Raw genomic sequence first — 18751 nt, 5'->3', positions numbered from 1 at the left:
CCAGTATTCGTTATGTTTACCCTTTCCTTCTCACTCTCTACATTTCTTGAATCATCCTCCTCTTTCCTTAATTATTTGGGGACTCAAGGAATTCCTCACACCATTTTTTATCCCTTATTCACTACTCTTCCTATTCTCACCTTATTTTTATCAAATTATCAATCTATGGGTTCCTTCCAAGTAAAGTATGATGTTAGCTTCCTAGCGGGGATAAACTATTACCTTTTGAGCCTTGTACTTGGCAGGTCCCCTTAGTTTCTTGAATTACATAGTTTTCAGGAATGAAGTTATTATAAACAAGGAAAATACTGAGAGGGGGGGAATGAATCAATATGATAGGAATTTTAACAATTAAAAAAATTTATTTCACTTATGCAATGATATTAAGTCACCATAAAAAATTCATTCACATGAGCATGACATAAAATAATTTCCGTAACACGAGGAAGAAACAAATTCTTGAAAATTCTCTTCAACTCCTTCACAAGGAAAGATACAACTTGTTTCTAGAAATACTTTTGGCTACAACCAACAGGAAGCTACAACTCCCTGATTTATCATCTACAACCCCAAATATTTACCAACAACTACTGGAAGGAGCACCAACACTGGATCTGCAAGCTACAACTTGCTTGACACTAAATGATTAATCTTTCATCCATTTTCAAACTAGAACCATGAATGACACCTCTGCTTTCAAAACAAAACAATTGTCCTTCTTCCTCAATCACCAATACCATTTTCTATTGCTAATCACTCCAACAACATCACCAACTCAACTTGCACCATGTTTAGTTACGCAGTTACAAAATTCTTCAATCGATTATGTTTATAAAGAATTTGGCTTGATGTTTTTAGCCTCTTTTTTTTTCTTGGATTCTTGCATGAATATTTATTTATGCCCTTTATCCTATTTATTTTATTCATTTGAACAAATCTTCTAGTTATCAAACTTTATTTTGTTGTTATGAGATCAAACTCTAAGTTTTTTCTGCTAATTTGGTTATTCTGGCTATTAACCGACTTTAGTTTTCGTTTTAACTTCAATTCCAACTTTAGTTTTGTTGTTATTTTGGAAAAATTTATGATTTCCAAGCTTTCGACTCATCCATGCCAAATCCTAAAGGATTTTAATAGATCGTCACTAGAAAGCACTACACATAACTTATGGGGGTTGATGTTGGGTCCCTATAATACTAGTGATTACCCCATTACTATTGTAGTTGTATCGATTATTAATATTGTTGTGCCCCTATTGTCCCCATATTGTTATTACTGTGCCCCATAGAATCCCTCTATTGTTATTTTTGTGCCTTTATATTATTATTGTTAGGTCGACTTGGTTATATTGTGACCCCTTAGACTCCTATATATAGAAAGGAGGTTTTGTCATTTGAATCATCGAAGAATTGTTCATTTGTGTAATGTAAAGGAGGTTTCCCCCTAGAAGAGGCTAAATTCTAAGGCATTGATCTATCTTTTCTATCTTTTTGTGAGCTGGTTTCATAACATTTGGTATCAGAGCTTTGGATTCTAGGGTTTCGTTGCTCCAAACAAGTCATCATGGCATTTGGTCCAGAACTTTTTTTCTGCGACATTTCAGACACTAAAAAAAAAACCCATTTGGGTCGAAATCGTTCTAAACCTTGGGTCCAAATTTGAGAGCTTTTCATGCTATATTTGCAGAGATATGATCTGAGGAAGTTGGCCTTTTCACAAACTCCCGAATTACATTCCAAAAATATGACCTAGGGAAAATCGTCATAACTTTTGTTTTGAGCATCAGATTGAAATTTCGTAAGAAGTTAAAGAAAGAGGACGGACTGTAGTTTCTTGTATATATTTTTTAGGCCCAAAGGTCAAAACAGTGACACGTGGTTCTTCATACAACTTCACTCTTCTAAAAAGGTATATAATCAGGTCATCTTGGGAGATTGTGCATAACTCTTTCTTGTTGAATCTAAATTCGATCAAACTGGTGGCATTGGAAAGAGGATGCAGAGGGCTACTTTAGATCGCAATCTCAGAACTATATGATCCGAAATTATAGAGATACATCAGATTCAATATCGAGCTCCTACAAAGTGAAAAAAGGTGTGTGATTTTTTATATTTTGCATAAGATTGGTTTGAAAAATTAGTTTGAAGGAATTCAAAGGGAATAGTGAAGAATTATTATCAGTAATTAATGCCTTTAACAAAAAAAATGGAAACACCTAGTAAGCAACCTGAAAGCTCTAGCATGACTCATGAAGAAGATGAAGAAATGAAACATGATATATCAAAATTACAAGACCAAGTACAACAAATTTCACTCTCACTAAAGGTAAATGAAGCCAAGATGAATGGCGTGGAAGCTAAGATGAATGGCATGGATTCTAATATGGAAGCTGTTATCACTGACAAAATTTCAATGCTAAATGTCTGCAAATAAGCACATGAACCCTTTTAGCAGTTTCGTAGCGCAAGATGTTTAGGTGGTTTCGTAGCGCATAATTCATAGTAAGCACTGGCTGCGCTACGAAATTGGGGATTTGTCCGAAATCATAGCTCACCCATATCACCTTTGTCTCCTATGGGTTCTGTGGGATATGATATATGCATAGAAATGCCTGTTTCTGCAAATTGATGGTGAAGTTTGTAATTCATCTGAGTTATGGCTACAGGCTTGCTTGCCTTCTAGTGAGAGTTTAAAGCTTGTTAACCAGGATAAAAGTCTTCAATCAGTTCCACTGTCAATGACAGCTGAGGTTAATAGAAAGGTGGCTTTTGAATAAAGTGTCAATCATAAGAAGGAAAGCATATTAAGATTTAGAAGATGCATCATTGGAAAGAGAGGATTTTCAGACTTCTGCAAGTGATTACTTGAGAGCTCTTTCTATATTAGAACGCTTGGAAGAACCCAACAATCGACATATTTCACAACTATGTTTTAAGATATGTTTCGCTCTACAGATGCAGAACAAGATCCCAGATGCACTAAGCTATTTAAGATCCTAGCTTGTATACAAATGAAGCTGAGACATCCAAAGATGAAAGTTCTGGCAAATATGCATAGACAAATAATGTTCCCGAGGGAGATCTCCATACTGGTACACTGGCTACAACTGCCATGGATGATGAGGTTGATGTGCTTAAAGGTCTAATGTCAGATCTTTCAGATAATATTGAAGATATCAAGGCGATGATGTCAGCTCCACTGTTGTCTGAGGTTCTTCAGGCTCTTTATGATGATAAGAACGTTTCTCAGGATAAAAATGCTTGCATAAGTGTGAATTCCTCTCATGAAGTAGAAGCTGGTTGTCGCCTAAAAGGTAGTGCATATGTCATCTTCAAGTATACATGGTTGTGGGATCGTGTACGTGTCAGTGATGAGCATTTGACAAACGAAATGTTAAGATTTGGCAAACGGTGCTAGCTGTTCGTTTATTAGTTCTTCCACCGTCAAAGGACACAGACACATGGTTAAAAAAAAACCGCATGCAGTTGTGTTTCTATTATTCTTCCACCATTTAACAATCGGCCATACATCCATTCCAGATGAGACACTGTATTCACCACCTCATACGGTTTTATCAATAACCAAAACCCAAGTGCATTGATAAATTCGGTATTTGAAAGCCCTACAGAATTGATTCCAAATGAGACGCTGGGTTCACTAGTACAAACGGTTATCACCAGTAACCGATCCCCAATCGCGTTTATGAATTCTGAAGGCCCTCAACCTGAGTTACCGAACCAGACTGCCGCCGATTAAGCCTCAAGCAAGGATTCAGATAGTCCATAAAGTGAAAGGTGCAACAGGGATCTACAAACTCCGAGAGTAGTACAAAGACAAAATGATAAGAAAATTCTCAAGAAAGCAGTGTGAATTTCCCAAGCTATGATGCAACTATGGTTGCCAAATAAGCATGGATTTACATTGTGAGCTTTGAGGTTCTCTAGCTCAAACTCGGCAGGTACGCCATGAATACTAAAGAAGACAGCAAGGAGAACTGTTCAGGATGGGAAGCTCGAGATCGATCAGGTGTTTTGTCACCTTACCAATTTAACCAAAGGGTCCCAGGCCTTGATGATATCTCATTAAAGATAACTCATTGTGGAGTTTGTTACATCGATGTTGTATGGACCCGGAATGAACATGGTGATTCAAAGTATCCATTGGTGCCAGGGCATGAAATTGTTGGAATTGTGAAAGAAGTTGGCATCAATGTAGTCCATTTTAAGGTTGGCGATCATGTTGGGGTGGGTACATAGGTCAACTCCTGTCAGCGATGTGAATATTGTAATGAAAGAATGGAAGTTAATTGTGCAAAAGGGTCTATTTTCACCTTTAATGGTATCGATGTAGATGGCACAGTGACGAAAGGAGGATATTCTAGTCACATTGTTGTTCACCAAAGGTACTGCTTTAAGATACCAGACAATCTACCACTGGCTTCAGCTGCACTTTTGCTTTGTGCAGGAATTACTGTTTGCAGCCCTATGATTCGTCATCACATGAATCATGCAGGCAAGTCTCTTGGAGTAATTGGGCTAGGAGGTCTTGGTCATATGGCAGTAAAATTTGGAAAGGCTTTTGGACTGAATGTAACAATTTTGAGCACATCTGCATCAAAGAAGGATGAAGCATTGAGCATTCTTGGAGCAGATAAATTTTTATTGTCATCTGATAAACAGCAGACAGAGGCCATTAATTTGGAGCGCCTGAGAATAGACATTGAAGATTTGAAATTGGAAGCTGTGGAATCTTTGAAGGACTTTTACTATGCTGCAGTAGGGTAACATCCAATATTCCACCATCAGACTCAGAGATCAGTATGCTCGAAGGTAGCAGTTGCAAATTATGGTATCATGGCTTATATTTCGCAATCCATCAAAAAGGGTATCTTACAAAAGGTTTTATAAATAGCTATTTGTGTGTAGATATGTCTCATGAATTTAGGGCCTGGATAACCGCAGAAGACCAATCTCTTGCATTATTGCAACAAGGTGAAATTGATTGGAGCAAATTCAAGACACAACACTCATTCCAATACTGAAGTTATCTCAGCTCTCAGGTTCTTCAAAAATAGTTCAGATAACTGATTATGCCCCTAGTGGTATTGAGCTGACAAGATCTTGATGCTGATTGCTTTCATTTTCAGATCATATATATCTCTTATCAAATAAGAGAGATAGATGAGGACCAGGGACCATTAAAAATACAGTAGAATTTATTATGCATATTACAAGACTGTGTTTTTGAAATTACACAGCAGTTTCGTAGCGCGCTACGAAACTGCTGTAGGTGGTGATTTTAAACGCAGAGCTGCATACGAAAAGTTTTGGTTGGCACACCTGTCTACCAAGGAAGCCTCCAGCATATCAGGAGCATGGTGTTACCCTATTCTCTTGGGTTATTAAAGAATTAAAGTATCCACTGCTGTATACTCGGTGATGGGCGACCAGAACCGAAAATTTAGGGATATTTTCAGCCAATACAGAACAGATCAAAGCCTTCGGTATTCAAATCCAGCATGGGACATTAATTGCCCATCTTATGCCATCTCATGCCATCTCAGCTGAACGAAGAGAAAGCCAGGTGTCAAAGCTGCAAGGAGGAATCTTCAACGAAGGAGATAGAATTAGAGTTATAATTAAATTAGAGCTTTTTAGAACTTCAGTTAGTGTTGATTGTATTTAATAGGTTAGTTCAATAGCGGATAGGGGTAATTAATGGCAATCATCGAGCTCCCCTCATGCTGGAGGTGGCAGCTCTAAGCAGTTAGAAGTATGTGTCTATATAGAGGAGAAGGATCTATGTAATAGGGGTTGGATGTTTTGATAAAAGACAAGACTATTTTGGCTTATGTAAAAACCTGTTCTCAGTAATACAAATGACTGCTTTTTCTTCTCAGGATTCATACATTGTTTCAGATGCTCAAGATATATGTGGTTTGTTTTATCCTTTATGTTTTACAGCTGTATAAATACACAATCACTCAGAATTCACATTGTTGCTCTGACTTCCTGTGTGTATTTGTAAGTTGAGGTTTCTAGGAGAGGTATTTTGAGTGTTTAAACATTACATGCCCTGACTTCTATGAATGAGTAGTTTTATGGTTTACTGTAACATGATTGACTCCATGAGCCCAATGGAAGCCTTTGTAATGTCTGTCCAGCCAGCATGTTGTTAAATTCACCTTACAAGAGTTAGCCATCTTATCAATATTCAAAATCTATAACCTTTTGAGAGAGCCCTCTCAGGCTAAGGAGGCTAAGCCTTAGTCAAAAGTCTGGTTTGAAATAGTTACACAGAGTCTATCTGGTCAGCAGCCTTCCAGTACCTGATTTTGTGATAACAGAAGCTAAGATGAATGGAATGGACGATAAGATGGAAGAATTGAAGATAAATTTGAATAAGTTTCTACAAGAAATGGTCACTAATGGTGAAAGGGTAGTAAAGGAAACTCATGATGAGAACAAAATAAATGTTAATCGTGATTTCATAGACTCTAATGTTGGATTGAAGACCCACCATATTCCAAAAATCAATATGAGGAAGTTTGATGGCAAGGATCCCGCGACATGGATACTACAAATGGTGCAATTTTTCAATCTCCATAATGTGAAAAACACACAAAAGGTAGGTATTACAACTTTATATTTCAAACCAAATCAGTTTGTATGGTATCAATGGCTTTACTCTCATAAAAAAATTGTCACTTGGGCAATTTTTACAGAAGAAATGACAACACATTATGAGGATACAAAAAGCAGCACCTTTTTTAGTCAATTGATAAGTGTCAAACAAAAGGGTTCAATGATGGAGCACATTGAGGACTTCCAAAAATTGAACATAAGGGTAAAAGATATTCTAGAGGAGCATATGATTGATGTGTTCATAGGGACTTTAAAGGATAATATCCAACATGAGGTTCAACTTTGGGGACTAGATTCATTGGAGAAGGCATTCAGGTTAGCAAGAAAAATGGAAAGCAAAATTATGGCAACCAGGAAGCCTACCACTCACAACTATAAAGATGGAAGTGTTGTTGACCCTAGCCTTCCACAACCTATAAGGTTGACACCACAACAATTGGAAGAAAAAAGAGCAAAAGGGCTTTGTTGCAGTTGTGATAGCAAATACACTAAAGGTCATAAGTGTGTTGAGAAGAAATTATTCTACATAGATTGTGAAGAGGAGGAAGAAAAGGAAGAAGAAATGTCAAAAGAAGAGAATATACTCCAGAAACAAAACCTAGATAAAGAAGAAATGAATCTGACCATATCTTGTAATGCATTGGCTATAATTACGACTCCTTAAACTATCAAGATAGAAGGACATATCAAGAAGAAAAAGGTAATAGTGTTGATTGATTCAGGAATTACCCACAATTTTATTCATTGTAAGATAGCAAAAGAATTGAATTTCTTCCTATATCTAGCACCAGAGTGTCAAGTGATGGTTGGAAGTGGAGGAACCATAAATTGCTCTGAAAATGCCATAATATCAAGCTATCCATGGGAGAATATGTATTGAATAGCCCAATTCTTTCCATTCCAATGGGAGGTGTTGATGTTGTACTAGGATTCCAATGGCTACAATCCTTGGGTACAATAGCTTTTAATTTTCAGGAACTTTTCATGAAATTTTCTACGGAAGGAAAGGAAGTTGAATTAAGGTATATTGCAGGGAAACCAGGAAAGATAATAAGCTCTAACAGTATGACAAAGCTTCTAAAAAAGGAACAATGAGGTGTAATTGCACAATTATATTTGCTAGATGTTTCCACATTGAAATCACCTATTTCTCCAGATCTCCAAAAAGTCTTGGACAATCATGCCAAGGTATTTGAGACTCCCAAAGGTCTCCCACCTATTCATGATCAAGATCATGCTATTCATATGATTCCAGGAAGTGTTCCTCCAAACATTAGGATGTACAGATATCCTATGCCCAAAAGAGTGAAATTGAACGTATGGTTGCAGAAATGCTAGAGGCTGGTATAATTCAACCTAGTCAAAGTTCTTTCTCTACTCCAGTAGTATTGGTGCACAAGAAGGATGGATCATGGTGCATGTGTCCGGATTATAGTGAGCTAAACAAGCTCACTATTAAAGATAAATTTCCCATTCCTATCAGTGATGAATTATTGGATGAATTGCATGGATCAATTTACTTCACCAAGTTGGATCTTCATTCAAGATATCATCAAATCAGAATGAAGACTGAAGACATTCTGAAAACAACATTTAGAACTCATGAGGGTCATTATGAATTTTTGGTCATGCCTTTTGGCCTTACCAATGCACCTTCTACATTTCAAGGTTTGATGAATTCCATTTTCAAACCCTTCCTTAGAAAATTTGTGTTAGTATTTTTTGATGATATACTAATCTACAACAAGTCTTGGAAGGATAATGTTGAACATGTTGACAGGGTGCTACAACTATTGGAGGAGAAACAATTATATGCAAAAAGCTCCAAATGTTTCTTTGGAGTACAAGAGGTCGAATATCGGGGTCATATTGTATCTCGTGAAGGTGTTAAGGTAGACCCTAGCAAAATTAAAGCCGTTAAGGAATGAAAAATCCCCACATCCATAAAGCATCTGCAAGGATTTCTTGGGTTGGTAGGGTATTATCGTAAGTTTGTTAAGAATTATGGGAGAATAGCAGCACCTCTAACAACATTATTGAAGAAAGATGCATTTTCATGGACTACAGAACCAACAAAGGCCTTTGAACATCTTAAAGAGGCAATGTGTCAAGTACCGGTCTTAGCTACACCAGACTTCACAAAAACCTTTATTGTGGAATGTGATGCTTTAGGAAATGGAATTGGTGCTGTTTTAATGCAAGATGAAAGACCCATTGCTTTCAAAAGTCATCCAGTCAAGGGAAATTATTTACACAAAGCTATTTATGAGAAGGAAATGTTGGCAATACTACATGCACTTAAGAAATGGTGACCCTACCTAATGGGAAGACACTTCAAGGTAAAAACGGATCATGATAGCCTTAAATACTTTTTAGAACAAATATTATCCTCTGAAGAGCAACAAAAATGGGTCACAAAGATGTTTTGTTATCACTTTGAAATCATCTACAAAAAAGGGAAGCAAAATGTTGTGGCAGATGCACTCTCAAGAAAGGATGAGGATGTGGAAGCATTGTTGTGCACCATTTCTATTATCCAACCAGATTGGATAAACGAAGCAAGGGAGGAATGGAAGAATGACGAAGAAGCGTGGGCACTTATTCGAAAGTTATAACAAGATTCCAATACATCTGATACATTTAGGTGGAAAAATGATTCGTTATGGTACAAATATTGCTTACACCTCTGTAAGAATTCCCAACTCAAACAAAAGATTCTTATGGAATTGCACACTTCTCCCTTAGGAGGGCACTCAGGACTTTTTAAAACTTACCACAGGGTTAAGAAGGAATTTTTTTGGGATGGCCTTAAATCAGATATTCAAAAGTTTGTGGCAGAATATTTGGTTTGCCAACAAAATAAAGTTGAACAATTAAGACCCCAGGTCTATTACAACCTTTATCCATTCCTAGCCAACGTTGAGAGGAGGTTTAAATGGATTTTATCACAGGTTTACCAAAGTCTGAAGGAAAGTGTGTCATCATGGTGGTAGTTGTCAGACTTACCAAGTATGCACACTTTTGTGCATTATCACATCCATTTAAAGCCAGTACAGTTTCTACTGCATTTATGGAAACAATTCAAAAGCTACATGGAAACCCAAATATTATTGTAAGTGACAGAGATCCCATTTTCACTGGAAATTTTTGGACTGAATTATTTTCTTGTCTTGGTACTTAGTTAGCTCATAGCTCATCTTATCATCCTCAATATGAGGGGCAAACTGAGATAGTAAACAAATGTTTGGAAGGATATCTTTATTGCTTTGTATCTAATAAACAGACACAATGGGTCAAATGGTTGCCTTTGTCTGAATGGTGGTATAACACTTCCTTCCATACTGTAGCAAAAATGACCCCATTTATGGCACTTTATGGATATCAACCACCATCGATCACATCATATTTAAGAGAAAATTCTAAGGTTCAAGTAGTGGAACATCACATCGAGCATCAACAACAAGTTCTCCAACTCTTAAAGGATAACCTAGTGTTGGCGCAGAATAGAATGTAACAACAGGAAAATAAACATTGCAGCGAAAGAAGTTTTGATGTAGGTGACTAGGTACTCCTACGGCTACAACCATATAAACAAATGTCCCTCAAGCAAGCTAAGAAGGATAATAAATTATCACCAAAGTATTATGGTCCGTACAAGGTGTTGAAAAAGATTGCTACTATGGCATACAAATTGGAGCTTCCTGCAGCTTCTCGAGTACACCCAGTTTTCCATGTTTCATGTTTAAACAAGGTTATAGGCGACAAGCTCCCAGTTCAAGCAATATTGCCAAAACTTGATGAGGAAGGAAAAATTATATTGGAACCAGAAACAGTCACAGAAACAAGAACTCGACAGCTACAAAATCGATCAATTTTGGAGTATCTCATCAAGTGCAAGAACTTATGTACTGAAGATTCCACAAGGGAGGATGAGAATTTTATCAAGAAGCATCCAGAACTACTCAAGCATTGAGGACAACACCTTTTTGAAGGAGAGGGGCATGTTGGGTCCCTATAATACTAGTGATTCCCCCATTACTATTGTAGTTGTATCCCTTATTAATATTTTTGTGCCCCTATTGTTCCCATATTGTTATTACTGTGCCTCATAGAATCCCTCTATTGTTATTTTTGTGCCTTTATAATATTTTTGTTAGGTCGGCTTGGTTATGTTATGACCCCTTAGACTCCTATATATAGTAAGGAGGTTTTTTCATTTGAATCATCGAAGAATTTTTCATTTTTTTATTGTAAAGGAGGTTGCCCCCTCAAAGAGGCTGAATTCTAAGGCATTGACCTATCTTTTCTATCTTTTTGTGAGCTGGTTTCATAACGGTCGAGCATTTAAAAAAAAATGCCAAACATAACTCCACAATCATTTTTAAATCATATCCCTTATGGCTTATCATACAATGCATATTCATCCATGCTCTTGGTTTCTTTTAATGCATGAAAACACCACAAAATTGTGTCCTAGACAACTTTCCACGACTTTATAGAATCGTCAATTATGGGGAAATATTTTGTCTCCCATTATGTCTCTTGCCATAAATCCCAACGCTTTTGTTTTACCTCCTTTTAAATCTTTTGGGCTCCTTTTAGCGGGCTTAAGTGTCAATGGGGTCCACTCACTCCACTTATCATTGGTTATTGACTACCTCCTATCAGTGTTGATTTGTCCCAATACTCTCCTCCTAGCCATTTCTTTGTATTCCTTTTAAATTCCTCCAGGATTATGCTAGGGGGATGAGCTATCTTGGCCGGGTCCTCCTACATTTGTTCTCATTGGTCATTTCTTTGTCTTGTCTACCACCGTCATCCCAATGCATGTATCCTAATGCTTATGCTGCATTCCTATAAAATTCCTTTGGACTTTACCTTGTGAGTTGTGTTATCAAGTGGGGTCTGCCTATTGTAGCCTTGGGACAATCACAATGCTATCAGGTTAAGTTTTTTCTAACAATGACTATGTTAGCTTGATGCCTAGTCAACCTGGCTATTCCATAACATGCATGCTTTAAACCTTATAGGATATGGCCTACGGGATGATGTCATGCTTTAGTCACCTTTGCCACGTGTCGCTATCTGAGGGGTGACACGTGTCACCTGTAAATAGCCAACTTGGGTACCTGAAAACCCTAAATCTACATACCACATATCCACCTCTTATTAGGCTACATCACTGTTGATGTCATCATCCACCTATGCACCTTCATCATCTCATCAAGATAATCAACTACTGCTACTTGTTTGCTTCCACATGAGAGAGAAAGGGTCTTTGAAACCTTAGTTTTTCAGCATTTTTCCTTTATAAAAATTTTATATGGGTCACAATGCTTTTAACTCTGCACAACCTTTCACCGTCTGCCACGTTGCCCAGTCCATTAGTAAACCACGAGTGGGTTTTTCATAACCTCCTCAACATGTTTTGTTGTTTTAGATGGAGGGTGTGCGCAATGCATCTCTATCATTGATCTCTGATTGAGGGTCTAGGAAAAACAACCCATTACATGACCCCCCGACACATAAATGCGTGAACAGTTTGACCTCATGCACTTGAAATGATGTGTTGGTGGGGATGTGTGGCTTTTATTTGCTACCAAACCTACACAATATTTAAACTTATGTGGGCATCATCTTGCTCATTATCCTTTTTTATCCTTAAGGTATCTTTGGGGTATAACCATCAGGTTGAATGTTGTGGGGGCTTTACCTACAGTCAATCAATACACTCTCCACTACTACGTTTTCATCCATATCTACCTAATGCTTTGACTAACAACTTCACCAAAGTTTTCACCAGGTTTGGACACTCTGCCAAACTAATTATGCTCCAAAAGGGTCTCCAACCACCTTTAGCTCTGCCACTTTGACTTTGGAGTTACTCAACTTGGATTGGCTATATCTACTAATCTACGACGCCATTTTTGGACTTCCACATACCTTTGTAATTCTCTTTAAGAGCTTTATCCACTAAGTGGGTTTCATTTGTTTTGTGGTGATATACTCCACTAAAAATTCCTTCTTGTTCCCGATCCTTAACACCTCTATAAATTTTTTCCTTCTTTGACACCTTTTTCTATCTATTTCCATCAATGGAAAAATATTTCTAGCATTTCTCCCCTTTGGTATTCATGGAAACATCATGATCAAACAAAACATCATCACCAAGATTGTCTTAAATTTGTTCTCTAGATTTACATATCTCTCCATTTACTGTAGATCCCCCTAAGATGGACTTCTTGTGTGTTGTACTAATGTTGCTTGTTGTTTTTCATCATGCATAATGTCTTCTCCTTGATTTTTTTTTATCACTAAGACTTCTCCTTATTTGGAATCAATGGAAAATACATCAGCATGCTCCTCCTGCAACCTTACTCCCCATGCCAACATATTCCATTGTCTTGTTGATCCTATGGACCTGTCAGCTTTATCTTAATATGTTGAATGTGTACCAGTTGTCGTTCTTCCTCTTGAAGGAAGAGCTAGTTGAGAGAAGAAAGAGAAAAACCCCTGGAATTTTCCTCAAGTACTCAAATTGGTCTCTATGGAGAGGTTTGGTGAAAATGTCAACAACATGTTCTTTGGTAGGTACATACTCTAGCTTGACAATCTGATTGGAAACTTTCTCTCTTAAGAAATGATACTTGATTGGAATATGAATTCTCTTGGAGTGGAAAACAAGATTATTTGACATAGTGATGGCACTTGCGTTGTCATAAATAATAAGAATAAGCTTCTCATAAAACACTTGTACACTACAAGGACTGCTTCATCCACAATAGTTTAGTGCAATGAGAAGTTGTTGTAATAACTCTGCTTCAGTTGTAAATAGAAGCTTGCTTCCTTTTTAACCATGAAACTATACATTCTCTAAGAAAGAAAGCACCACCATTAGTGCTCTTTCGATCATGTACGTCACCCACACAATCAACATCAGTATAAACAATCAGTGAAAAATGTTTACATCTGAGATACCACAGTCCATAATACATTATTTCTCTGAGATATCTGAGAATCCTCTTGGTTGTTATTTAATGGCAGTATTTGGGAGTTGTTCTAATTGTCCAATAATACCAATGACATGCATAATTTCCAGTCTTGAAGTTTTCAAATATAATAGGCTTCTAATCATGGATCTGTCTAAATTATGATAAACTTCATGTGATTCACTAGTCTTACTAATCTTGCCACCTATAACCATTAGCGTGCTCACTAAAGAACATTCCTCCATGAAAAGCTTCTTCAATATTTCCTTGAGATAATTTTTTTGTGAAATTAAAATCCCTTTTGGGGTCTATGCAATTGCAAATCCAAGGAAATAAGAAAGCTTTCCAAGCATGGACATCTTGACTCAACCTTCATATTTTGTTGCAAACTAACATGTTAAGAAGTCTAAATCATTGGAAAAAATAATTTCATCAACATATACAACCACCACTATAAGTTTTTCATCCTTTGATTTGACATATAAATTGATTTTATATGCACCTATTTTAAATCCGCACTTTAGCCAGTAGTTGTCTAGCTTGGAATACCAATCCCGAGGGGCTTGTTTGAGACCATATAAGACTTCTAAAGTTTGCAAACATATTTAGGCTTCTCTATCAATTAAAAAAAATATGTCTTCTCTATTTAAACTTCTTCCTATAATTATCCATTTATAAAGGTAGATTTGACAGCCATTTGATGTATTTTGAATTTCTTAAAATAGGAAAATGTCGAAAAGATTTTGATTTCCTCTAATATTGCAATAGGAGAAAATGTTTCATCAAAATCCAAACCTTCAATTTTAGCATAGCATTTTCATTCCAACCTTGCCTTGTTTCTTAACATTTCTCCACGATTATTTAAATTGTTCCTGAAGACCCATTTCGTGCCAATGACATTCTTGTCTATTTGTCTAGGAACAAGTTCCCATGTCTGATTTTTCTCTATTTGGTCCAATTCTTCATGCATAGATTTTAACCAATTTTGATCTTTAGTATCCTTTGGTTCCTATATGGATAACGAAGATACATGTGCTTGCACAGGGGATTGAGGAGCTTCTTTTTTGTTTAAACACCTATTGTTAAATCACCAACAAATGGGTCAACTGGGTGATATTTTTTCACATACCTTGAAGGATCCTTGGCTTTAGGTATGGTGGATACTTCATTATATTTTTTTAAAATGGCTCACTATTTTCCTCACCATTGTTGACTGGTTCGTTTGTGATGGTATTTATTATATGTTTCTCTTCAGGTTCAAAGTATTCATCGACTTTTTCATCAATTAAATCAACAACCCTCTTACTATTCTTACTACATAATATATATCCTTTTTTTATTTGATAATATCCAAGAAAAATTCCTTCATCAACCCTTGCTTCAAACTTACCAATATTATCATCATTCCCTTGAGGTAACACTTGCTACCAAAAACTCTAAAATGCTTGATAGTTGCAGGTCTTCCATACCAAAACTCATAGGGATTTTTTCGTTGTTTGGTCTGAAATGAGCTTTGTTGAGAATCACCACCTTTATGTGAATAACATCAACCCAAAATCTTTCTTGCACTTTCCTTTCAGCCGTCATAGCTTTAGTGTTGTACAAACATGTTTTATCTTTTCGCAACACCATTATGTTGTGGAGTCTTTGTTATTGCGAACTGCATTTAGATGTCATTCTTCTTCCAAAACTCATCAAACTCTGTTGAATTGAATTCACCTCCTTTATCAGATCTTATGTTCTTGATTTTGAAATCAGTTTCATGCTCATCCATGGCTTTAAACTCTTTAAGACTTTCAAAGGCTTCATATTTCACTCTAAGAAAAGCAACCCACATTATCCTATTGAAATCATCACTGATAACCATGAAATTTTTTTTACCTATGAGTGATTTGGTTCTTGATGGTCCACATAATTCCATGTGTAATAGCTACAATGGCTTTGATGATGAGCTATCATTTGACTTGAATGGCACCTGAGTATGCTTATCTAATTGACAAGATATACAAATTGTATTCTCTAGTTTTAAAAGGCTAGGTAAGTCCTTGACAACATTATTCTTACTCAATTTGACTATCTGATCAAAGTTCAGATGTCTAATTCTCCTATTCCACAACCAACTCTCATCAATATTTGATAGACAACACTTCTTTGATTTATCCTTGAGAACATACACATTGTTTTCCATTATCACTGTTTCAACCACTACTTCACCTGTTCTTGTAGACTTCATTTGAAATCTTTTAGCTTTAGGAATCACATCATACCCTTGATCACACATCTGTGACACACTAAGCACGTTATTCTTCATCCCATCAGCATACAACACATTTTTATATTTACCTTTACCATTCGATAGACTGATAACAACTTTACCAACAATCCTGCTAAGTGCATTGTTACCAAAGGTTACATTACCCTTTTCAATTGGTTTCCATATCAACAACTTACTTCTATCTCCATACATGTGCCTGGAACAACCATTGCCCACATACCAATGAATCCCTTCATTTTGAGCATAGAAAAAACTATCACATTCCTCTATTTTCTCCTTTTCTTTCCATACCTTGATTTTTTATTCTTTTTTCTCAATAACTAGTTCATGCGTCTTTTTCTTAAGTTTGCAATCATCTACTATATGCCCAAATTTTTGACACTTAAGACATTGCACCAAATAGTTCAAAGAAGCCAAATAATTATTATACTTGGGTTTACTTTTACTCTATTGCTTTCTTCATCTAGATTTGAGTTGCTTGAAGGATAGGTTTACTCTGCAGTTTGTTTCTTTGTGATCATAATTTGTGCACGTGAAACAATATCCTAGAAAAATATCAACATAGCTCAAAGTATATGTTTTACGATGAGCTGTCTTCTAAGTATTTCGATTTTCTTGGACGATGTTCTTCTTATTTTGTTGTTGTTGATAATTCCTTGACTGGTTTTTGGGCTACATATCTCCTTTTTACTATTGCGTTGAATCTTCTTTTTATTGATGGCACAAATGTGATTTGTTTCTTACGTTTTAGTTTTGCCACTACACTAGAATCAACCTCAAATCCAAGACCACTTCGAGCTTTGGAGTATCGTTGTGCTTCCAATATTTCATTTAAATTATCAATCCCTTTTCCAAATTCTGATTGAAACTCAGCTGCATTTTTGCCTTTTCTAACTCCTTTAGCAAAATAATTTCACCTTCAGACCTTTCACAAGCTTAATTATTCTCATAAAATTTCTCATTTAAGGATTCTTGAATCTTATTACCTTCTTCTACTTACAAGAGTAATGTTTCATCAAATTCAACCTTTTCTTTGATCAGTGACTCATTCATAGATATATTTTTCTTTCTCAACCTTTCAATTTCTTCAAGTGCACTTACTAGTTTTCCTTCTAGATCAAATTCACCCTATTCATGATCAAAATTGATAGCTTCGACTTGCATATTGTCTATGGCCATCAGCATGAATTCTTTTGAGATTTCATCATCTTTATCTTCATTTGAGGATTGGCTGACTTCACTTTCACTGGAGTTGTCCTATTGAACATAGGCACCTCTCTTTTTAGCCTTCTTTTTATCTTTTTTCACTTTCCTAAATCTTTCTCATGGATCATAATATTTCTTGTTCTTTTCAGAACAGTTTGATGCATACTGACCAACGTTTCCACAATTAAAGCACTTAAAGGGTAGCTTGCACTTATACTTTCCTGATCCCCTCTTGATCATTCCCACAAACTTGGATTCTTCTTCATCATATTAGTAACATGAATCATCATGCTCTTGCTTGGGTTGCTTATTAGATTTGAAGGTTGATTATTTTTTTGCGGGCTTGCCATTAGAAATTTTCATCTCATAAGAAGTAAGGATGCCATGTAATTAATCTAGAGTGAGGGTGTTTAGATTGGTTATTTCTTCAATGGCCAAAACCTTGGGATTATATCTCTCAGGAAAGGATCTCAAAACCTTTTGAACTACCAAAACTACATATAGCTACTCACCAAGGCCTCTTATAGTGTTCACAACCTCATCAACTCTTAAAAAATATTTTTCAATATCTTCATCATCATGCATCCTTAAAGACTCAAAATTGCATCATATAACCTTAAATTTTATCTTTATTTACCTTGTTGTCACCTTCATAGCAACTACTCATCTTATCCCATATAGCTTTGGCAGATGTGTAGTCCATTACCTTGATAAGCTCTAATTCAGGTAGGCCAACAAGCAAGACATTCATGGCTTTAACATTGCATGTAAACTACATCTTCTGATATTTAATAATGATTGTTGGAGGATTTTGATATTCTTCTTCTACAACATCTCATAAATCAAATCCAAGTGATTGAATTTATGTCTTCATCCTTACTTTCTAAAACACATACTTTGCTCCATTGGACATTAGTTCCCTATTAGTAAATCCTCCTTCCTAGTTTGCCATGGTCCTTGATTTTTCTTCCAGCTGTTAAACTGATCTGAAGTAACCTAGATCTTATACCAATTGTGGGAAACCCAAACAATACTAAGAGGGGGGTGAATCATTATTGTGGGAATTTTAACAATTAAAAAAACTTTCTTTCACTTATGAAATGATATTAGGACACCATAAACAATTCATTCACCTGAGCACGACATAAAATAATTTTAGTAACATAAGGAACAAACAAATTCTTCACGCTGATCTTCAATGCTTTCACAAGGAAATCTACAACTTGTTGTTATAAAATTCTCTAACTACAACCAGCGGGAAGCTACAACTCCCTAATTTATCAGCTACAACTTACTGGAGCTATGACCCTAAATGTTTACCAACAACTTTTAGAAGGAGCACCAACCCTCGATCTGTAGGTTACACTTACGTGACACTTAATGATTAATATTTCATCCATTTCCAAAATAGATACATGAATGCCACCTCTACTTTCAAAATAAAAAAAATTTCTCCTTCTTCCTCAATCACCAATACCTTCAACATTTTTGGGTTATTGATCACACCAACATCATCAACAACTCAACTTGCACCATGCTCTGTTATGTAATTACATAATTCCTCGATCTATTCTACTTATAAATAGTTTTTCTTTATATTTTTGGTCTCTTTTATTTTCTTTCATTCTTTCATGAAT

General features: G+C 36.1%; 1 pseudogene; it reads left to right on the top strand.

Moving 5' to 3' along the window:
• The first annotated feature begins 3965 nt into the window (after positions 1-3965).
• LOC149142548 (putative cinnamyl alcohol dehydrogenase 1 pseudogene) lies at positions 3966-4784 on the top strand (annotated as a pseudogene).
• Positions 4785-18751: the final 13967 nt, after the last annotated feature.

The sequence above is a fragment of the Pinus tabuliformis genome, chromosome X, assembly GCF_031772625.1.
Source record: "Pinus tabuliformis cultivar Carrire ecotype Pingquan chromosome X, CPIR1, whole genome shotgun sequence".
Lineage (NCBI taxonomy): Eukaryota > Viridiplantae > Streptophyta > Pinopsida > Pinales > Pinaceae > Pinus > Pinus tabuliformis.
Note: the sequence above shows the minus strand (reverse complement) of the source record. Positions and strands in the feature narration are given on the sequence as shown.